Source organism: Artibeus jamaicensis, unplaced genomic scaffold (assembly GCF_021234435.1).
Source record: "Artibeus jamaicensis isolate MK-2021 breed Jamaican fruit bat unplaced genomic scaffold, CSHL_Jam_final scaffold_1964, whole genome shotgun sequence".
Classification (NCBI taxonomy): Eukaryota; Metazoa; Chordata; class Mammalia; order Chiroptera; family Phyllostomidae; genus Artibeus; species Artibeus jamaicensis.
The window spans coordinates 26,134,286-26,158,843 of record NW_026522030.1 but is presented as its reverse complement, the minus strand read 5'-3'; the positions used below and the strand labels follow the sequence as shown (position 1 = coordinate 26,158,843).

The 24,558-nt window shown below is 38.2% G+C and overlaps 1 pseudogene; it reads right to left on the bottom strand.

Annotated features, from left to right (window-relative positions):
- Window positions 1-734: 734 nt before the first annotated feature.
- LOC119059054 (ATP synthase subunit g, mitochondrial-like) lies at window positions 735-24,353 on the bottom strand (annotated as a pseudogene).
- Window positions 24,354-24,558: the final 205 nt, after the last annotated feature.

Sequence of the window (24,558 nt, the reverse complement as noted above, 5' to 3'; positions counted from 1 at the left end):
TGGGAATGAAAACCACTAAGGGGGCTTTTACCATGAAGTAGAGAAGGTTCACTTATTTAAAGTTTTTTATATCAATCACTTGTGTTTATTTCAGGACATAGTATGCTACTTAGACCCATGAATGATACTAAGTTATAACCATTTTAATATCTGTAGGATATTTTATTTTGCAAAGATAGGTTCTAAAAATTAAAACTGAACACATTAATGGTTCTCATTCATTCTGTCCTACTGGTAAAGATGTTACAAAAATACATATTTAGAATACCACCCAGCTATTCTCTCTTGATGCTATATTTAAGTTGACAAATGCTTTAATGTTCATAGACAGCTGTTATCAAAAGGATCTGTGGTTTTAGCAAAGAGATATCAGTCCAAATTTTATTCTTTATGACTACTGATATTGATTTAACTATATCACATGGTATTATTTCTCCTACAGCAAGTTCTAGTTTTCTCAAGGCTTTGTCTCAATTTTTTCTGCAAATAAAGTTTACCATGTATTTCAAATTAAACATGCAAATTAAAATATTACCTTCATACACACACACACACACACCCTTTCCAGTTTCAAATTAGGCAAAGATACATTTAGACCTGTATTAATGTATCAAAGCAAAAGATAATCAAACTCAATACTATGATACATGGTTATATTCCATTTAGTGTTCCAAAATGTTGATTTTTATACATGTTATTAAGGTAGCAGTCTGGTCACACATGGTCCAAGAATACTGAAATAATAAAAATATATAATCAGATGTTAGATGGTTTTTAAACATTATAGCTAATGATGCCATGCTTGCCTATGATCTCACTAACATGAAACGACACCCATACCTCAGACTCCACCAAACCATTCAGCACAGCTTTAGTAGCTGTTTGAAGCTACTAGTTTGAGTACCATTTACAGCTCTAATAGCTGTGGGGGTCTCAGCAGGGTTTGGAGGAACCAGCTCAACTCTGACAATAGTGCCAATTGTGGCCAGTTGAGGCTTTAAATAAGTTAAAGCAGCATTTACCAAGACTGCAGTCTTTTCTGTGAGGTTATGGACAAATTGGGCTGGGGTTCTAGGTTGTAAAAATTTGTCACCTGGAACTTGAGGGTCACCTGTTTCTCAGTGATAGTGAAGGAAAGGAGGATGGGGAAGAGGCAAAGAAGTGGTGTTGATGATTAAATACCACCTTTAATCACATTTTGATTAAAGGAATGAACAAGATCAGCTGCAGAGAATAAGGAGATGGGACTAGAAAGGAGCTTTTTACAAATATAGAATAGGCTTAAAGTTTTGTAATTAGAAAAAATGTGGAAGGGTGTTTCTTTATTTAGCAAAATGGGGGGTTTGCAGCAGTATGACTTAATGAAAAGAACCTTAACTTTGCCCCCAGAAAGACCTGAACTTGAATCCTGGCTTTATTCCTTTTTAACAAGTTACCAAACTCATCTTTTCAATTTCTTCCTAATAAAATGGGAACAACAGTATCTACTTTGTCAAGTACTGTGTTTTGCTGTGTATTATGTGTACATTTTTGCCCAAATTTTTGAGGGAAAAATAAGGATGCACATTTTATACATGGGTAGTACCAATTTGGTATCTGTATAAATGTTTTTAATTCTTTTATTTACGCTTATGTGTTAGAAGTGTAACTCTAGAAAGCAATAACAATATCCATATGCAAAATAATACCCTGGAATATGATAATCAGTTTTGTTTCTAAATATAAATAAAAAATTGAATTCATAAATTAAAATGTAAGCTCTTTTTCTGGAAAGTTTAGGCCAAAAATGTGGGTGTGCATTACACATGGCAAAATACAGTAGTTACGCACATTCAGTGATAGGCCATGTCAGTTAATTTCAGTTCCAACAAACAATGTATTGTGTGCCAGGTACTCCACTACATTTGTATTCGCAAAGAGTTGGAAGTCTAGGAGGGAATTTACTTCTCTTTCATTCTCTTTTGGGACAAAAAAAAAATCAACTTTTGCAGAATTGTGAGAAGACTTGCTAGTTACTTCCCTGTTTGTGTGCTGTTAAATTCTAGATCAGCTCCTGCGTACAGGTGTTAGTCTAGTCGACCGGACTTAACCACTAATGTCGGCTGAGTAACTTCTCCAAGGCAGTGTGCAGCTATTCTGACCCCTTGCCCTCTTGGCTGTGGGGTTGGAGGAAGGAACCCTTTGCAACTGCCATTCATGAGGCATGAGTGGTCTTGGACTACTGATCCCTTCATTGGTGATTCAGCTGTTCTCATTCCTATCCCTGTAATAAGATTGATGTGTATTTTTTGTCTTCTTTTTGTTATTGTTGTTAGCAGCTAAATGTAGTCTTGTTTAGCTTTCAAATGGTCCCAGGCTGAGGACCAGAGAACAACTGACCACAATCATGAACAGTAATGAAATACATCCATTTATAATCTCCATTACTCTTCAGGAGACCAAGTAAAGACATGCATCCTTGATTAAGGAGATTGGAATTAATTGGAATGATTTGCCCTGGGATGTGTGATTAGGGAAATATTAAACTAAATCCTAACAAGTGATTTGGCAAAAGGATTATAAATTAAAATGTTAATATGTGTACTCTAGTTGCTTAAATGATTGTAACATCATTTAAGCATTCAATGACATTGAAGTTGATCCAGTGTCATCTGTACTTTGTGATGGTGATCAGCACATTCAGCTCAGAATTGGGTTAATTGAAGTTCATCACCAGGGAAAGGACAAAACATTCTGACCAATACCTGGATTGTATAATAGACATATACCCCTTCCAATGCAGCAGAACACTTATAATCTTATGTTGGATTAGTAAGAATTAAATTGTCTCCAATTTCCAGGGTCATGTAAATACTAACCTTTCAAAGTTGGTGATGGGAAGTTTGTAGACTCACCTTTTTCGTATATGTAACTTCTCAGTTCTCCCAGGCAGGGTGATCTGTCTTCCACAGCTCTGTTGTCCTGGCTGTCGGCCTTGCGTGGGAATTGTTGCAGTGTCACAGGTATCAGTGAGTGTTCCAGCTGACCTTTGTTAGGGCTTCGAGAAAAGATGGAAAACAAAAACAAAAATTGGCACTATTAATACCAGTTTTCTTTGGACACTTTGTGATTTTGTTAAAATAGAAGCAGATCAGAAATTGACTTGCTTCCAGTGAGATAATGTGTGAACGCATTAAAAGGCACTCAGCACAGGACCAGTGCTCAGTAAATGCAAGATCTTATTACCATTATTATTTTTTAAAAAACATGGATTGGATTTAAAAAGTATATATATATTTACTTATTTATTTTTTAGAGAGAGGGGAAAGGAGGGAGACAAAGAGGGACAGAAACATTGATCATTTGCCTCTTGTATGTGCTCCAACTGGGGATTGAACCTGCAACTTAGGCATGTGCCCTGACCAGGAATTGAATCAGTGACATTTGGCTTTGCAGGACAATGCCAAACCAACTGAGCCACACTGGTCAGAGCTGTTACCATTATTTTTATTGTTTGGAATGAATGTTACCTATTTCCCCCTCCTCTCATTGTAGTCCTCCGTGAGCATCTTTTACTCTGAATCTCAGTGGTATGAAGATAAACATTCATTTTCTTTTCTGACACTGGGTTGCCCTGATGTTGAAGGTGATAGAACAGAGTCGGCAGTCCTGGAAACCTTATTCCAGATTCCAGGTAATTTTGCTGGGTCAGTACAGCCCTGCAAACTGGCAGCTGCCTAGAAGATTGAGGTCATGTCCTGCATTGGCCTACACTGGGGAATTGCTATGCAGAGCCAACATTCTTCCCTAGCAGTAAGGAGTGAAGAGCAGCCCTAGCCCCCACTTCACAACATTCCTTTAAATGATGCACTCATAGCCAGAACTTAAATGGAGCACTAGCAAGGGAGCCAGCTTTGTGATAGTCTGGAGCATTCTGTCAACAAAGCATTATTATTCAGGCCAAGCTGGGGTTGCTCCATACATAGTTCTGTTCAACTGACCCTGTAGATAGAAGAGTAGAATTTGGGACTTCTATAGTTTCTAAATCAACTTTTATTTCAATGCAGATGACTTCTTGTTCTAAATAATATCCTTCATATTCTTGTGCTTCAGATTTGGCATTTCTAACTTCCTGATGGACATTTCCACTTGGACTGCTAGCTGTTAATACCTGTTCTGGACCACTTTATTTCTATGTTATCATCATTACCATTATTGAGAGACTGGATATGTATGTAATGGGTAAGAGTAAGCACTTGGGAGGCTGACTGCCTGGTTTCAAATCCCTGCTGTGCTACTTACTAGGTGTGTGGACTTAGGCAAGTTATCTGGTGCCTTAATTACCTCATCTGTATAGTGGGGATAATAACACATCCCTCAATCAAGTTGTTGTAAGCATTGACTTAAATTGCCTGGACTAGTGCCTGGCATGTAATCAGTGTTCATATTAGTTTGGTTGTATTAGCCTATAAGTAACAGAATACCAATTAATAGTAGGGTAAGCAATAGACACCTTTCATTATCTTACATGACTAAAATTCTGGAGTTGGTAGTTACAGATATGATACAGCAGTTCAGTGCTGCTACCAAAGACACCATTTCTTTACATCTTTCTCCTTTCCCCTCTTTAGCATGTTGGCTTCTCATCTCATAGAACAGGGGTGATGGGCAGGGCCAGTATCCACTGTCCTTTCATCCAGAGCTTCTCAAAGGACTTCTCTTTACCTGTGATTGTCAAGACTAAGACTAAGTCACATGTCCAACCTTTTGTGTGAAAGAGGCTGAGAAAGTAACTGTCGAGTTTTCTAACTTCTGTTATGGTAAATGAGCAAAAAAGAAGAGGTTTGGGCATGGTTGTTGAGGTAGCCAGACAACAATTATTATACATGCTAGCTATTATTCCAGTTCCCAAGTTAGAAATACTGAAGTTATTTTCATTCCCCATTTTCCCTGGCAAACAGTCACCAAGTTTGATATTCCTCTCGCTCATTGTTTTCCATGCCCTTTCCCTTCATACTATTCTTAATGTTTTATGCATGGAAAAATGCAGCAGATTTTGTTCTGTGTCCCTTGTTCTCTAGTTTCTCTATGCTCTGCTTCACCTTGTACTCTACTAGATGAATCTTCATGCATCTCTATCATGACACTTTCTTGCTCCCAGTCCCTCTGTTGTATCCAGTAGTGATTCTTAAACTTCTTTATACATCCGAATTACCTGAGAAAGTTGTTAAAATCAGATTTCTCTTGAAAAGTAGGGGCCAAGGTTACAAAATAATATATCCTCAAAGCACTTATTGGATAATGGGAAAGGCAGGTAAAATAATAATAATCAAGGATATGGTCATTTATTTTCTGTGCTGCTCACTTGGCACATTAAATGTATTGCTTTAGGGGACATCCATTATAAGATATCTTTTCACATAAGTCTTATCTCTTTGGGCAGACCAAAAACTCCTGTAAGGTACAGATTATATTATATCCTTCTAGTGCTCTTATTGGTTATGAAATATTCAATAATTTGTTGAATATGGTATTCATACAAAATATTCAGTGGCTACTTAATAAATATTGGACAGATCCAACAAAATATTGGAAAACCTTAGAGATACAGGACTCTACCTTTTGGATTAGATATATAGCTTGAAGCAATAAAACCACTTCTGTCTGATAAATGGCTACCATGTGTAATAATAATGCAGGTAGGTCTTGCATGGTTCGAATGGAAAGATATAGTGTAAATTTGCCATAAATGCAAAACTTGATTACTTGGGAAGATACCACTCATTACATAAAATTATTTTCAAGGTACTCATGATACCTACAAGAGGTAATGCTAGTTTTAGTAGCAAAAATGTATTGTGAGGAAAAATAGAAGGGGAAAAAGTGATCATTCATTTGCTCATTTAATCAGCCAACTACCTACCTCTTCTGTGTCAGGGTCTTCAATGATGAATAAGACTCAGTCTTTTAAGGAACTTCGGTGTTCCGTATGGAAAAGAAGCATGCAGATAAGTTCAATAAGTGATTTCAGATGTGACTGTTGAGTACAGGGTGGGAAAGAGGGCAGGGTCTATTCTGTCTGGAGGTGTGAGGTCTATTCGTGAGTTCCCTTCTCTCTTCTAATGTATTGTACATAGCCTCTCTTGGAGTATTAGTAGAGTTATTATTTTTTCCTCATGTTGGGTGATATTTTCTTATCAGCTACTAACCTATAAAATTAACGTCCAAGGAATTGATAACATTTTTACTTCCTTGCACTAATTAGACTGGAAACAACCTCAGAAATCATTGATTTGGACCCAGCCTTTATTTAAAAAATGTCATCTGTTCATTCTTATTTTTCCCATTCCTGATATTTTACCTTCATCCCCTGAATATGGGAGACTAAGGGTGATCAGTCAGCCTGGGTGTGCCCAGGAATGAGGAGGGGTCTCCAAGGACATAAGGCTTTCACACCTAACACCAGGACCACCCCAGGCAAACTGGAATGAAGATGCAGTAGAAGGATTTGGAATTAAGGGACCTGGGTTAAGTCCTAGGTTAAATTCCTAACTGTGGGCAAATTTCTTAATACTGATGGCTGCTTTGTGCCATCAGAATGTGTGTTTCAAGGTAGCAGCCAGCCTGTGCAGACTCAGAACTAGCATTTCACCACAACCTACTGGACTTGTCCACTGATTGGGTCAAATCAACATGAGCATATGTTTACAAGTAAACATCTCACATAACTCATGAGGGTGGTTCCAGTTGTCAGAGAGTTGAGTATGAATCTTAGCTTTGCCACTAACCAGCTGTGTGACCTTGGAAAAAAACTTTATTTTTCTTGTCTAAAACATATAATCGGTTTATTGTAATGATTATGTGGATAACTATGGGTATTACTCATGAAATAGAGACTGTTTTTCTTCAAAACTTTTCAAAGGAGGAAACTGAACCATGGAGAGGTAAGCACCTTGTTCAAGGTCACAAAACTAGCAAAGCATAGAGCCAGGAATGAGCCCCTGGTGACCCAGCCTCCTCAGCCATGCTCTCAATTGCTGCTCTTTCTCTATTGCCTCCTGGTGGTGGAGACCTGTGGCCTGGGGAGCTGGTAGGACCTTGGAGGGAAGTAGATACACCTGTAGGAATAGATCTTGGATACTAAAGCCCCCAGAATCTAGCACCTCGAGCCTAGGTAGCATGAAAGCTGCCTGTCTTTTAGCAGCTGGACCTGGAAACATAAGCAATGACTACAATGGACTGAAGGGGAGGACTGTTCATGTTTTTCTTGGAATCATGTAAGTCTTCTTGATTCTTGGGTGATCTAGGAAAGGAAAGGAGTCTAGGATCAACTGCAATTTGATTTTCTAATACAAGGGTTCTCATTTAAATTGAATCAAAGAAAATAAGGAAATTGATGTTTTCATTTTCCCTGTTTGTCATTGCAACATCATTCCTACTACATATAGAAAAGGAACTCGAAGGACATACTCAATAGTTTTTTTTTCTGTTCTTTCTCTTCTTTTTCCTTTGGAGGAGGTTGGAAATTGGATTGGAGGAGCTTACATGTTTCTTATTTATATACTTACTCATTTTTCTTTGGTTATAATGGGCTGTTATGGGGTGAATTGTGCCCCCCCACCACTCCAGCAAATTCATGTGTTGAAGTTCTAACCCCTAGAACCTCAGAATATGACTGAATTTGAAGATGGGGCCTTTAAAAGAGGTAATTAAGTTAAACGAGATCATATAGATGGGCCCTAATCCAGTATTACTGATGTCCTTTAAGGAGAGGAGATTAAGACACAGATACACTTACAGGAAAAACCGTGTGAAGATGGTGGAGATGGTAATAAAATGCAAGCCAAGGAGAGAGGCCTCAGAAGAGATCAACACTGCTGATACTTTGATTAACATCTAGTCACCAGAATTGTGAGAAAATAAATTTCTGTTGCTTAAGCCTGAACCAGTCTGTGGTACTTTGCTTTGGTAGCGTGAGCTGACAAACTGGCCATTAGGTTGCTTTCCCCACATATGTATGGGGATTTACACACCAATAGTTTTTTTTTCTTTTCTTGTGTGTGTGCCAGGGGTGACCCCAGTAAACTGAATGGGAAAAGGATGTGAGAGGAAAAGGAAGGAAACCAATCTAGAGCTGCTAGGGACAAGGGGGGCCAAGTGCCACTGTGGGCTTCAGAAGGCTGCCTAGAAAACACCTCAGATTGTCCCACCTGAGGGCAGCTCCCATTTGCCTGGGGGCAGTTCTTGGCTGACTCCCTGGCAGCCATGTGCAGTGGTGAGCTCATTTCTGTAGCTAGAGAAAGCCTGCAGGCTGAGGGCTAGAGGAGCTACAGGTGTGTACAGCAACAGTTGAGTGGTTTATTTGCTATTGCAATAAAAAAAAGATTTAAAAAACAAGGAAGTGATTGTGTTACTGGAAGCAGTTTTATTTAGCTTTAACATTGTAATGAAATGAATACCAGGTTCAGACTCTGGAACTTGGCCTTGAAAGAAAACTTGCCTTTTCCAGAATTTGAAGGACAGCTGCTCGACACCTGTGTTCTTCCCCCTTGAATGGTCTACCCCTCTACCCAAGGGGTTCCATCTTTAGCTTCTGCTCTGTGCTTTTCACCCCATCCTTCAGTGCCATTGTACAATACATCTTTCTATTTACATGACCTATTTCCTGAGGCCCTGTATTGCTCATGTTTTTTCTTCAGACCAAATTGTCTTTTAAAAAAAGATTCATCATTCAAGTTTCACCTCATGAGGCAAGGTCTCTGTGAAACTTTGCTATATATCTTATTTATTATTTTTTTAAATTGAATTTATTGAGGAGATATTAATTAATAAAATATGTAGGTTTCAGGCATACAATTCTCTAATATACCATCTGTATATTGTATTGTATGTTCACTGCCCCTAGTCAAGTCTCCTTTCATTACTATTTATCCCCCTTTTACCCTCTTCTAATTCCTCCTATATCTTATTTTTTGTTGTTGACTCATATATGTGTGAAACCTCCCTATGTGTTCTATTCTGTTTCATTTGGCCTTGAAGTCTAGAAGACTGTCTACATGTCTGTATTTCTCCATCCCACCACCAGACTGTAGGCATGTTGAGTATTTTGAGGTATTACCCATGTCCGGATTCTCCACCATGGCCAGTTCACAGTAGGTGCTGTAACAAACATTTACGGAGTGAAGGTACAGGTAAGAGGTAATGAAAGAGTGAACTAGAGGAGTGACAATGGGAGTGCAAAGGGCAGGATGGATTAATTAAGACTTGGTGATTCTTTGGATGTGGGTGGGGACTGAGGGAAAGGTAAGAGGCAAGGATGTCTTGAACATTTTTCTCAGGAAGAATGGTATTGTTATCACAGAAGCCAGGAGGTATTACCACTTGTGGAGAAAGATAGCATGGATAGGATAGTAGTAATAAAGATAGCTGCTACCACTAACTGAATACTTGAATCAGGCACCATGCCTAGTGCTTATCATGTTGATCTTTTATTTCTTACAATAATCTTGTGAGGGACTATTATTAGTCCCAATTTATGGGTGATGAGTCAGAGTCTCAGAAAGATTAGGCAAATTGCTCAAGGTAGCACAACTAGCAAGCAGCAGAGCTGAGATACAAACTTAAGTCTTCAGGGCACCCCAAAGCTTGTGCCCTGAAGCACTGTCCTCTTGAAAACTGCCTGGTGGTTATTTCATGTTCTACTTCAAGGGACAGCAGAAAGGGGAGTCTCACCATTTCTCAATCACGGTTTGTGGTGCCTGGTGACTGAGTAGAGGTCAACACCACATTGGTTCTGATTGACACAATTTCCCACACACAGATGGAAAGCCCTTGTAGCACTGCAAAGATATGAGAATGGAACCGGAGGTGTTTGAGCAAGGCCTCAGCTGTCTCCTCCCATGCCCTCTCTCCTCTCGGCCTGTGCAGGATCTTAGCAGAAGTCCCCAGAACTTCTAGCCTTGTTTCCATTTGTAATGTTGGCCAAAGGGAATACCAGAAAAGCTAAGGGGTGTCACATCTTTCATAATACTCATTTGGTGTACGGAGGGAAGAAAAAGTCCCAACATATCTTGTCACAGTCACCTGTAAACAAATGTCTTCACCAATAGCAGCATCAACAACTTCTATTATAAGTGACTGTGGGGTATAGATCCTGGTGGAGGGAAATATCTGAGACTCAGGCTAAGCAAAGTGGGCACATATTCCTAATAACACTAGAGCTTGGATAATGGAAATAAAGGCTTTAAATTTGTCTATGGCAATATTTATGTTACCTCTGTATTGTGGAGAAAAAGAGTAAGCATATTTTGCAGAATTCTATGGGCAGTGCCCTCACTGGGCTCAACATGATTGTATTTAAATTTTTTATACCCAAAAAGGCATTAATTAGGCCTCAAGAGTAGAAAGTAGCAACATAAAGGTTTTGACAGAGTGTGAGGAGAAGCTATGGAGCTATAGCAGATGCCAGCAGGTAATTGCAGAAGAATCAGGAAATAGGTCTTTTCCCCAAATGAAATGAACCTGATAATTCTGGCAATGTAAGGGAGATGGGAGGGTTGTGAATGTTAATATCACACTCCTGCGGTACGAAGAGAGAAATGGGTAATAGATTTTCACCATGTCACCATGTCCACTGGGTCAGCATCAAAAGGACTTACATGAGTGCTCAGAAGGCAGAACAACAGAACATGGGAGAGATACCCCTCTTGGCATATTTTTATAGAATAAAGTAAATGTAAGGCCTTGATTTTTAAATTACATAGCACATTTTCTCTTAGCTCTGTGATTTTATTCTGTTTAATATGTATTAGTCCCATGTTCAGAAAAAGATACCTTTACTCCTGTATTGGAGGATAATATACCATTTTTCCTTCTTCAAAGTGCAATATGAACTTTCAAAAAAAAATCCTGCCCTGTAGTTGTTACAGCATTTTGATGTGCTTTTGCATTTAATAATTTTAATGTAGTATATTAATTTTTATTATAAATGTTCCCAAACACATGCCCACTCGGGTGATATTTTATGTTTACCTTCTCATTTGTATGTTTTCTTTTTGAGGTAATGCATTCTGATAACTCATTAGAATACATGGCTGGAAAATTCTCATTTTAAAGTAGAATAGTTGTTAAGCAATGTTAAATTTTAATTAGAATTCGTCACTGCATTTCATTATGAGGTTATTCTGAGGTAATTACTCAGCAGGTCCTGGTGTTTACTAATACAGAAGTGACAGCACATAGTACTGCTAAATTATTGCCATGTCGCTGGAGAAGACAATTGGAAAATAGGGAACAGATGAAGGCATTGTTTAAAGAGCCTCAGGAGAAAACACAATCTCAGAACATAATCCCCCTTTTCCTTTTAACTGCATTTTTTCCTGTCCATCTTTGGCAACATATAGCATGCAGGCCTCCCCTACCCTAGGTTAACTAGCCTGCATATAATGTCTCCAGTTGTAATTCTCAGATTTGCATGAAACATTTTTCTTGCAAGAGTAAGTGTGAAGTGAGACTTGGTAGATAAAGTAATAGTTCTAAATTGCTCAGATACATTATGTGTGGGAAGAAAATAAATCTCCAAATAACTTCCACAAACAGGTTTTTAAGAAGCTTTATACTTTTTAAATGATCGTATTTTATACCTCTTTAATCAGGACACAGATATTATCTTATGACCAGAGAACATGGTGGAGTTAGGAAGCTTCATCAGAGGTAACCTGACCTTCCACAATGTGGCAGGGATGCATGGGTTGCAGTTTTCATATATAAACACATTGAAATTACTTTTTCTGTTTAAAATTGTCTTTTATGCAGACCTCATAATCTTGCTGTTAATTTGATTCTCTGTCCCTCCCCCATTATGCCCAAGACTGCTTCTGTATACTCAGATTGAACTAAAGCAACCATTTTGATAATTTGGATGAAAAATAGCTTTAACAAAGACATTTAGATAACAGCTGTAATTTGCATTTGTGTGTGTGTGTGTGTGTGTTTGGTTGGTGTTGAACTTGGTGTGAGGGGTATTGAAGCAAGGGGATAAGATAACGTCTGTGAGATAGATTATCTTGATAAATTACTGAATTCTCTTCAAATCACTGAATTCTCTTCAAATGTCTTTTCACACTTGAGTGAGAGAGCAGACGTTTTTGCCTTGTTCCTGATCTTGGGGTGGGGGTGGGGGAGCACTCAGTCTTTCAACCTTAAATATGATGTTAGTTTTTGGCATCTTTATTATCTTGTATTATTCTGTAGATGTCTCTATAAGTTTCCCAGGGCTGCCATTCAGTATCACAGACTGCATGGCTTAAACAGCAGCAATTTACTTCTCATAACTCTGAAACCTGGAAGTCCAAGATGAAGGTGTCATCATCCAAACGCAGTCATGTTTTGAGGTACAGGAGGTTAGGGCTTCAATATATGAATTTTGGGGGAATACAATTCAGCCTATAACTGTACCTTCTTCAGGTTAAAGAAATTCCATTCTATCTCAGTTTTCTGAGAGTTTTTGTCGTGAATGAATGTTGAATTGTTTCAAGTGGTTTTGGGGGATCATAAATTGATAGAATCATATTGTTTTTCTTCTTTAGATTGTTATAATAACAGATTATATTGATTTTTGCCTACTGAATTGATTGTGGTATATCATGTTTTATATAGGTGGATTTCATTTGCTAATATTTTGTTTAGCACTTTTGCAAAAATACTCATAAGATATATTGTTTTCTTTTCTTGTTATGTCTTTGGTTTTAGTATAAGAGTAATGTTGGCCTTATAAAATGAGTTGGGAAGTATTCCCTCCTCTAACTTCTGGAAAAAATAGAATTTGTGTTATTTCTTTTTCAGTTGGTAGAATTCATCAGTGAAATATTCTGAGCCTGGAGATTTCTTTTTCAGAAGGTTTTTAATTACTAGTTCAATTTCTTTTGATAGTTATGAGGCTGTTCAGGTTATATATTTTACCTTGAGTGAGTTTTGGTAGTTTATGGTTTTTGTAGAAATGCTCCATTTTATCTAAGTTTTCAAATTTACGTGTGTAGAATTGCTTGTAGTATCCTCATATTAGTTATTTAATTTCTGCAGAGTCTGTAGTAATATTCTCTTTCTCATTGTTGATATTGGTAATTTGTGACTTCTCTATTTTTTCTTTGTCAATCTTGCTAGAGATTCATTAATTTTATTGATCTTTTAAAAGAACTCCCTCTTTGTTTTATTAATTTTTAAAATTGTTTTTGAGTTTTAATTTTATTGATTGCTGCTCTTTATTATCTTTATTATCTCATTCCCTATTCTTTCACTGGATTTATTTTTTTCCAGGTGGAAACTTAGATTACTACTTAGAGACTTCTTTTCTAATATGAGAAGTTAATGCTTTAAATAATTCTCTAAGCATTACTTTAGCTTCATACCACAAATTTTGATTTGTTGTATTTTTATATTCGTTCAGTTGAAAATATTTTCTAATTTCCATTGAAATTTCCACTTAGACCCATGGATTACTTAAAAGTATATGGTATAATTTCTAAATGTTTGTAGATTTTCCTGTTATCTTTGTTATTGGTTTCTAGCTTAATTCATTATGATTGGAGAGCATATTTTTAATGATTTCATTCTTCTAAATATATTAAGATTTATTTTATGATCCAGGATAGCTTTTTAGTAAGGATAGCATGTTCTGTTAGTATTTGAAAGAAATGTATAATTTGTTGTCGGACAGTTAATTAAGTGTTAATTAATTGGTTGTCTGATAATTTTGTTCAGTTCTTTTATATTCTTGCTAGTTTCTGCCTACTAATCTACTGACTACTGAGAGAATAGAATTGAAGTAAGCAATTATAGTTTTGGACTTACCCATTTCTCCTTTCAATTCTTTCCATTTTTGTTTCATGAAGCCTTGTTGTTACATGTATATACATTTAGCACTGTTATGTATTCTTTATGAGTTAATCTTTCTACCATTATGTAATGTCTCTATTTCTGATAATTTTCTCTGCTCTGAAGTTTACTTTGCCTGTTATTAATATTTCTGTGCCAACTTTCGATTAGCATTTGCTTGGCATATTCTTTCTATCTATTACTTTATTCTACCTATATCATTATATCTGAGTTTCTTGTAGACAGCATATAATCCTATGTTCTTGTTCTTCCTAAATCCATTTATGTCCATCGGACAAACTCTGATTTTCGATTGGCTTATTTGGAAAATTTATGTTTAATGTAATTCAATAATTTGTATTTGGGCCTATCATTTTATTATTTGTGTTCTGTTTTTTCCTCTCTAATTTTTATTCCTCTGTTTCTCTTCCCTCTCTTCTTTTGGCTTATTTGAACATAATTTACTATTCTATTTAATTCATCCAGTGTATCTTTGACTATATTTTTATAGCTATTTTTAATAATTGGTCTAGGGGTTATAAAGCACATGCATACTATTTAGAGTCCATATTTTACCACTTCAAGCACAGGAAGTAAAGTATTAGCTGGCTTGAGATGTTCAAACCTTGTACATTCCAAAGGACTCGCCCTTGACAAGTTAATGGGAGATAGTCTCTAAGCCCTTGGAATATCTTGCCTAATAAGAGTATTTTTGTGTGCTTGTGGCCTAGGGTTTTGCCACAGAATTTATGCTAACAGTGTTATCTATGTGGGGTCTTTGAACCACACTGTACCAGTTTGACCTATTGAACAGGCTGGGGACTGATTAATTAAGATCAATCATATGGGTGTTTCATGACTATGTGAACAACCCCCAATAAAAATCCTGGACACAAAGTCTTGGCTAAGTCTCTCTGTTTGGTGACACATCATGTGTGTTGTCAAACATCACTGTTGGGAAAATTAGATGCTGTTTGTACAAGTCTATTACGAGATGATAATTGGAAGCATGTGTGTGGTCTCTTCTGAACTCTGCCCTATGCGCCTTTCGCCTTTACTGATTTTAATCTGTGTTCTTTTGTTATAATAAACTTTAACCAAGAGCATAATGCTTTTCTGAATTCTATTAGTCTTTTTAAAAAATCATTAAACTTGAGTGTGTTCTGGGGGACCCCAACACAAAGTGGAATGCAGAGTTTTAAACCCCAGCAGACATTGTTATACTTTTTGCTTTTGGGTGTTATATATATTTTAAAGAACACAGGAGGAGAATTATCTATATTTATCCAGATATTTAACATTTCTCTGGTTTCTAAAATTTATTCATTTTCTAAAAAACATTTTATTGTCGTTCAAGTACAATTGTCTGCATTTACCCCCCACTTCTCCCCCCAACCCCAGCCATCCCCAACTCCCTCCCCTGCTTCCAGCCCCCCTTGGTTTTGTCCATGTGCCCTTTATAGTTGTTCCTGAAATCACTTCTCCACCCTCCTTTATAATTCAGTCTTGACATTCCAGATTTCCTCCTGGTATCGTTTCCTTTCTTTTAGCAATTCTCTCTTTTTTTTAATTTTATTGATTATGCCATTACAGTTGTTCTATTTCCCCCTTCATTCCCCTCCACCCTGCACACCCCTCCCCCACCATTCCCTCCCTTTAGTTTATGATCATGTGTCTCAGGTTCTTTAGATTCTATATTTCCCATACTGTTCTTGCCCCCCCCCATCTATTTTCTACCTACCGTCTATGCTACTTATTTTCTGTACCTTCTCCCCCCTTCTCCTCCTCCCACCCCCCTGTTGCTAACCCTCCATGAGATCTTCATTTCTATGTTTCTGCTCCTAATTTAGCTGTCCTTTTAGTTTGCTTTTGTTTTAGGTGTGGTTGTTAATAACTGTGAGCTTGTTGTCCTTTCACTGTTCATGTTTCTTTAACTTCTTGATAAGTCCCTTTAACATTTCATAGAATAAGGGCTTGGTGATGATGAACTCCTTGAATTTGGTCTTATCTTAGAAGCACTTTATCTGTCCTTCCATTCTAAATGAAAGTTTTGCTGGATAGAGTAATCTTGGATGTAGGTCTTTGGATTTCATGACTTGGAATGCCTCTTTCCAGCCCTTTCTTGCCTGTAAGGTCTGTTTTGAGAAATCAGTTGACAGTTTGATGGGAACTCCTTTGTAGGTGACTGTCCCCTTATCTCTTGCTGCTTCTAGGATTCTCTCCTTCATTTTAATCTTGCCTAATATAATTATGATGTGCCTTGGTGTGTTTCTTCTTGGGTCCAACTTCTTTGGGACTCTCTGAGCTTCCTGGATTTCCTGGAAGTCTATTTGCTTTGCCAGATTGGGGAAATTCTCCTTTATTATTTGTTCAAATAAGTTTTCTACTTGGTGGCTGTTCCTTTCCCCCTTCTGGTACCCCTATAATTCGGATGTTGGAGTGTTTAAAGATGTCCTGGAGGTTCCTAAGTCTCTCCTCATTTTTTTGAATTCTTGTTTCTTCACTCTTTTCTGTTTGGCAATTATTTGCTTTCTTCTGGTCCACTCCATTGATTTGAGTCCCAGTTTCCTTTTCATCACTATTGGTTTCCTGTGCAATTCCATTCATTTCAATTAGTTTCACCTTCATGTGTTCCTCTAATTTGTGACTAAAATCAACCAGTTCTGTGAGCATCCTGATCACCAGTGTTTTGAACTATGCATCTGAAAGTTTTGTGATTTCTTCATCGCTTAGGGTTATGGGCTCTGGTGCTTTGAGATCTTCTTCAGCCATTTTTGGTCTGTTTGCACCCGTTAAGTATGAGGAAAAGAACCTTAGGTGTGTACCATGGCAGGGTTGCCCAGGTCACTGGGTTGTGATGCTGTATGTGGGGACAGGGTCAGAGCGGGGAAATGGCGGCCCCCTTTGCTGCCTCTTGCTGCTGAGGCCTGCTTGGTCCCGTCTCACTGCCCACTGTTTCGCTGGTCTATCTGCACACAAATGCGCAGTCCACAGTCAACCCGCCGCCCTGCGCCCTTGCTGAGTCTGCCAGTCACTCACTGGGTCGCTCACTGGGTCTGCCCTTTGCAACTCCATGCTTGGGATCCGGGTGCCTGAGTCTGTCTGATGGAGTTTGCCTATGCAACCCCGCTCCGCCAGCTGCTGGCTTCGCCCCTCTTACCGGTCAGGCTGAAAAATTTGTTGTTATCAGACTTCTGAAAAGTTCAGTTTTCTGTGTTCTGACTGTGTTTTCTGTTGCTAATATTTTGTTGTCTCTAAACTTGGTTATGTGAGAAAGCACTGCGTCTCCACCTATGCCTCCATCTTGGTGGAAGTCCCTTTTAGCAATTCTTTTGAGTGGGTCTACTGGCAATAAATTAAAGTTTTTCTTACCTGAGATGCACCCATTTAAAAAAAAGAAAAGAAAAAAGACAGGTGTGCCAAGATAAAAAACAATGGCCCAAATGAAAGAATAGATCAAAGCTCCAGAAAAAACACAACTAAGTGATGAAGAGATAGCCAACCTGCCAGATACACAGTTCAAAACACTGGTTATCAGGATGCTCTAGGAACTCACTGGGTACTTCAACAGCATAAAAAAGCCCCAGGCAGCAATGAAGGTCGCATTATGTGAAATACAGAAAAATCCACAGGGAACCAACAGTGATGGGACGGAAACCAGGACTCAAATCAACAGTTTGGAGCAGAAGGAAGAAAGAAACATTCAACCAGAACAAAATGAAGAAATAAGAATTCAGAAAAATGAGGCGAGGCTTAGGAACCTCCTGGACATCTTTAAATGTTCCAACATCTGAGTCATAGGGGTGCCAAAAGGAGAAGAGGAAGACCAAGAAATTGAAAACTTACTTGAACAAACAATGAAGGAGAACTTCCCCAATCTGACAGAGAAAATATACTTTCAGGAAGTCCAAGAAACTCACAGTCCCAAAGAAGTTGGAAGTGAGGAGGAACACACCAAGGCACATCATAATTACATTAGCCAAGATTAAAGATAAGGATATAATCTTAAAATCGGCAAGAGAAAAGGAGACAGTTACCTACAAAGGAGTTCCCATTGGACTATCAGCTGATTTCTCAAAAGCAACCTTAGAGGCCAGAAGGGTCTGAAAAGAAGTATTTCAAGTCATGAAAGGCAAGGACCTACATCCAAGATTGCTCTATTCAGCAAAGTTATCATTTAGAATGTAAAAGCAGATAAAGCACTTCCCAGATAAGGTCAAATTCAAGGAGTTCATCATCCCCAAGCCCTTATTATATGAAATGTTAAAGGGACTTATCTAAGAAAATGAAGATAAAAAATATGAACAGTAAAATGACAACAAACTCACAGTTATTAACAACCACACCTGAAACAAAACCAAAAGCAAACAACTAGAACAGGAGCAGAATCACAGAAATGGAGATCATATGGAGGATTATCAGTGGGGGAGGGGGTGGGGGGCAAGGTACAGAGAATATGTAGCATAAATGGTAGGTAGAAAATAGACAGGGGGAGAGCAAGAATAGTATAGGAAATGTGGAAGCCAAAGAATTTATATGTATGACCCGTGGACATGAGCTAAAGTGGGGGAATGTGGGTGGAAGTGGATGTGTAAGGCAGAGGGGAATAAAGGGGGTAAAATGGGACAACTGTAATAACATTAAAAAACCCCAAAACCCCCCAAAAGAAAACAAAAAAAAAACTATCATTCCTGAATATTTTCACTGCATATATAATTCTGTGTTAAGTTTTTTTTTTTTCTTTCAGCACTACCCTGATTAGAAGAGCTGATGGACAGCTCAAAGGGTTAGCTGAAAGCATAGGCTAGCCAAATGACATAGTGTCAGCCAGTGGCATAACTTCTTAACAGGCAACTATTTTTCTTCCTCCAAAAATTACTCCATTGAAAAAGACCCAGGGGTTGCAAGTGAAGCCTAAGGTGTTTTGACTTCCATATAGGCAAGAGAAAAGCATCTGACTGGGAAGATCCTAACTGACCTGGACATATTGGGTTGGCCCAAAAGTTCTTTCGTTTTTTTTCAGAAGATGGCTGTAGTAGTGCTTAGTTGTCTTTAACTTCATTTGAAACAACTTTGTTTGTGTTGTGACAGCTGTCACATCAGCATGCCTTTAAAAAAATGATCAGAATTGGTGAATTTTTGTGTAGCAATTTTAACATTGAAGATAGAAGAAAATATGCAACATTTTTGGCATATTATGCTTTATTATTTCAAGAAAGGTAAAAATGCAACTGAAATGCAAAAAAAAAGATTTGTTCAATGTATGAAGATGCTGTGGCTGATCAAACATGTTAAAAGTGGTTTGTAAAGTTTTGTGCCAGACGATGCTGCATGGTCAAGAAAAGCAGTAGAAGTTGATAGTGATCAAATGGAGACATTAACTAAGAACAATCAGTGTTATAACACACAGGAGATAGCTGGCATACTCAAAACACCCAAATCTATAAATTTATTAGTGAAAATGAAAACTTTGTCTTTTATTTTTACAAGAAAAAAACAGATGGACTTTTTGGCCAACCCAATTTGTGAGCCAGCTTAGAATAGTGATTATAACAGTGGACTTTGGAATAACACATACTTGGCTTTGAATCCTGGATTTATGACTTCTTGTGAAACTGAGGGTAAGTGCTACTTCTCTGAGCCTTACTTTTGTAATCTGTTAAAAATAGGATAATAATGTTTCCCACTTCCCTCTCTAGGTGATTGTGAAGACCAATTTATGTAATTTGAGGAAAAAATGTCTGGCACAGGGAGTGGGTACTCAATGAATGTTAGCTTTTTTATTATTCTTTGATTGTGTTGTGGGTATCAACAGTCACTGCTTACCTTGGTTCTTCTAACAGGACAGGAGCCAGGGCATAGTCAAGGGCATGACCTTTCTTGGGTGGGCAAAGGAGTCATCATGTTTTTCAGGCTGAAACTACATCTCTCTCTTAAGTCAAACATTACAGAACTAACAATGATTTACTTTTTAAAAACCTGCTATGAAATTCAGAACAATTTTCAGTGGTGAATCTCTTTCTTTAAAACAAAAAATTCATATAAGGAAATGCTAATATTTCAAGAAAATTCTTTGATGGATCTTGACTGACATGTGTAAATGCTGTAATTCAATTTGCATTTAAATAGGCATTCTTAATATTTCCTTTTAAGTGGGCCTTATTTCTCTTTTGTAAAACTAAAAATTGATTTCTTCTGTTTAGCAAAATGGGTGTCCACGAGGGTTCATGGTTAAGAGATGTGGTGCAGCTGTTCTTTTATGTCTTCTACTCAGTGTGGAAGTAGCCTTGCCAGAGCAAGGCAGAAGTGAACAATAGAAATATTTTTTTAAAAATGTGCTTCTGTAAAGGATTGCTCAGTGGTTTAACAAAGCTTGACATCAGCATGACATTCTCTCCATAAATGCACAAGGCTGCCTGGAAAAATCTCCCCTATTTACAAGTACAGTCAGTCTTCCATTTCTTATTTCTCCTTGATAACCCAGTGACTCTTAACATGCACTGTGGGAATGGGCTTTCTTTGCCCTTCCTCCCTCTACACTGGCATGGGAGAGTTCCCTGAAAAAGCCTCCAGTAATAGAATCTTCCAGATGAGGTAGAATTCTCATCTGGAATTTACTACTAAAGTAACTCTTGAACAGGTGTTGGGCACATGTTCCCAGTCTCCTGAGAAGGAGATTCATAGAATGGAGCTTGGAATTTATTGAGGTCTCTTATTCAAGTCTTCCTGTAGGTCTGCTGATGGTCTGTGGCAGGAAATACGAGGGGCTCACCCAAATCCACCCTCTATTCTCGGCACACAGCTGGGCCACATTTCCCTACCTCCCTTGTAGTTAGGTATGGTCTTATGCCTGAGTTTTATCTGAAAGAAATATGTCTGCCTTTCAGGTTTAGTTGATATAAACCTCCCATAAATTGCTTGTTCTTTTTTCCTTCTGACTGGTTAGAAGGAGGTGACTCCCTGGGCAACCCTGGAGACATTGTGTTGAAGATGGCGGTGCCTCCACCAGCTTGGGCTGCCTGAAGGACTGTTCTGCCCACCTGTTCACTTGCTCAATATGTTTTGTGAGCAAGAAATAAACTTGTATTGAGTGTGAACCATTATACATTTTGGGGTTTGTTTTCTATAGCAGTTAACCTATTCTAACTATAACTTACTTTTTTTCTATGCTTTCAGTCACAGTGTATACATTTTTTTCAGGAGTATGAGTTCTACTGACACAGGACCAGTACTCCTTGAAGCATCTAGTATAACTTTAACCCTCATATACCCCCTTCTCTGGGAATCTGTGTTCTAGGTATTGTCCAATGATGCTAAAGTAGTTCTTTCTCATAATGGATGGCATTTCCATCCCACTGAATCGCTTTGAGGACCTTTATCTTTTTGAAAACACAGTTTTTATTTAACCACTCATTCATTTCACTGTCTGTCTGAATAAATCATTCACTCATTTGATTATCTGTTCTCAAAAATGTTCTAGACATAGGAGGCAGTTTATAAGATGAATAAAATACAACACAATAGCCTGTGAAACCAGGCATGAGGAAAGAATGGAAAACAAGGGTGGAATCAACAAATGGAGTCAGAAATATTAGCTAATATACCCTAAGGACTCACCTTATTAGCCCTTGTCTTCTCTAACATCTTTTTCCTGACGCTGTTCCTGGTTGCTTCCTCCTACCTCCTTTTTCATAAATCCTAATTTCTTGGGAGACCATTTCTTTAATCATTTCCTGATGGCCCCAAGTTTCCATACCCTCCTATGGGATCCTTGGTGGCTTCTCATTTCCTTAAACTTTGTTTAGACAGTTGGACAGTTTGATGTGGGAAGCATTAACTCAGGAACTCATTTTTAAAAATCATTCGTGAGTCTGAGTATTTTTTTATGTGCTGTACTTATTTTCATTTTCTTTTGTTTTTTCATGATATGTTCCTTAGGGTCCTAATCAATATATATGTGTGTGTGTATTTATTTAAATATATTTTATTGATTATGCCATTACAGTTGTCCCATTCCCCTCTTCATTCCCCTTCCCCTGAACACCCCTCCCTCACTATTCCCCCCCTTTCATTTATGTCCATGTGTCACAAGTTCTTTAGCTTTTGCATTTCCCATACTATTCTTGCCCTCCCCCCTGTCTATTTTCTACCCACCATCTATGCTACTTATTCTCTGTACCTTCTTCCCCCTCTCCTCCTCCCACTTTCCTGTTGCTAATCCTCCATGTGATCTCCATTTCCATGGTTCTCCTGATCTAGCTGTCCTCTTAGATTCCTTTTGTTTTTAGGTGTGGTTGTTAGTAACTGCGAGTTTGCTGTCTATCACTGTTCATATTTTTATCTTCTTTTTCTTAGGTAAGTCCCTCTAACATTTCATATAAGAGCTTGGTGATGAACTCCTTAAATTTGACCTCATCTGAGAAGCACTTTATCTGCCCTTCCATTCTAAATGAAAGCTTTGCTGGATAGAGCAATCTTGGATGTAGGTCTTTGCCTTTCATGCCTTGGAATACTTCTTTCCAGCCCCTTCTTGCCTGTAAGGTCTCTTTTGAGAAATAGCTGACAGTGTGATGGGAACTCCTTTGTAGGTGACTGTCCCCTTATCTCTTGTTGCTTCCAGGATTTTCTCCTTCATTTTAATCTTGCCTAATGTAATGATGATGTGCCTTGGTGTGTTTCTTCTTGGGTCCAACTTCTTTGGGACTCTTTGAGCTTCCTGGATTTCCTGGAACTTTGTTTCCTTTGCTAGATTGGGGAAGTTCTCCTTTATTATTTATTCAAATAAGTTTTCTACTTGTGGCTGTTCCTTTTCCCCTTCTGGTACCCCTATAATTTGGATGTTGGAACGTTTAAAGATGTCCTGGAGGTTCCTAAGCCTCTCCTCATTTTTTTGAATTCTTGTTTCTTCATTCTTTTCTGTTTGTTTGTTTGTTTCTTCCTTCTGGTCCACTCCATTGATTTGAGTCTTGGTTTCTTTTCCATCACTATTGGTTTCCTATGCATTTCCCTTCATTTCAATTAGTTTAGCCTTCATGTGTTCCTTTAATTTGTGACTAAAATCAACCAATTCTGTGAGCATCCTGATCACCAGTGTTTTGAACTGTGCATCTGAAAGTTTTGTGATTTCCCTCGTCGCTTAGAGTTATGGGCTCTGGGGCTTTGATTTCTTCTTGAGCCATGTTTTGGTCTGTTCATGCCTGTTATGTATAAGAAGCAAAGCCTTAGGTGTTCACCAGGGCAGGGCCACCCAGGTCTCTGGGTTGTGACGCTGTATGTGAGGGCTGTTCCTATAGGGTCAAAGTGGGGCATAGCAATTTCCTCTACTGCTTCCTGCTGCTGGGGCCTGCTTGGTCTGTCTCACTGCTCGCTCCTTCACTGGTTTATCTGCATGCAAATGTGTGATCGCAGTCAGCCTGCTGCCTTGTGCCCTCACTGGATCTGTCCGTTGCTACCCTGTGCCTGGGATCCACCAACTGCCACCTGTGCCTGGGTAGAGGGATCTTTCCTGCCGGAACCCGCTCTGCTGCTGGCTCCGCCCATCTTACTGGTCTGACTCAATGGTTCATTGTTGTTGGACTTCCATACAGTTCAAGTTTCTGTGTTTTGGCTGCGTTTTTTATTACTAAAACTTTGTTGTCTTTAAACTTGGTTGTGCGAGAAGGTACAGTGTTTCCACCTACACCCCCATCTTGGCGGAAGTCCCCCCATTTTTTAATTGGGTTTTTTGTTTTCTTACTGTTGAGTTTTAAGAGTTCTTGTATATTTTGAATAAAAATTCTTTATCATATATGTCTTTTGCAAATATATTGTTTCAGTCTGTGACTTGTCTTCTCATTCTCTTGACATCATATTTTGCAGAAGTTTTAAATTTCATTAAATTGAACTATCTATTATTTCTTTCATGGATTGTGCTTATGGTGTTGTATCTAAAAATGAATTACCATGCCAGAGGTCATTTAGGTTTTTTCCTATATTATCTTCTTGGAGTTTCACAATTTTGCATTTTATATTTAGATATATGATCCACTTTGAGTTAATTTTTGTAAAGGGTATAAAATCTACGTCTAATTTTTTTTTACAAGTGAATGTCCAATTGTTATAGCATGATTTGTTGAAAAGACTCTTTTTGCTTCATTGGATTGGGTTTGCTCCTCTCTCAAAAATTAGTTGAAGGAATGCTGTAGCACATTTCAATACAGTTCCTTTTCCCTTCCTACTGCTGGCAGCAGAAGGGAGTTCCCCCCCGCCTCGATATTTACTGTGATAATATGTTTGAGCTCCTGAGATAAATCTCACAAAAATTTTGGGGGGATCCCTCTATTACTGGGTTGCTCTGTGGTATCACTCTCAGACTTGTTCACATGTAGCTTTTAGCAGTTCAAATTTTCTTACCTTGGCACCATTTTCTTTGGTGGTTTCTGATTCTGAGCCAGTTGTAATAAGCCATGGCTGCTGTATTCATCTGTCTGTCTCACTGTTGGGGACAGCAGTTTGCTCTGCATCCTCACCTGTCTTAGGGATCCTACAATAGTTATTGTTATTTTTATTTTTTAATTCTGTTCTGCTTTTGCTGGTTGTTAGGATGGAGAGGTGACTTCCAAGCTCCTTATATACAGGACAGGAAACCAGAAGTCAAATCATTATTTTGTACTTCCTAAAAAATTATATCACAATCCTTATTTGCATAAGTAGTATATTATATATGCC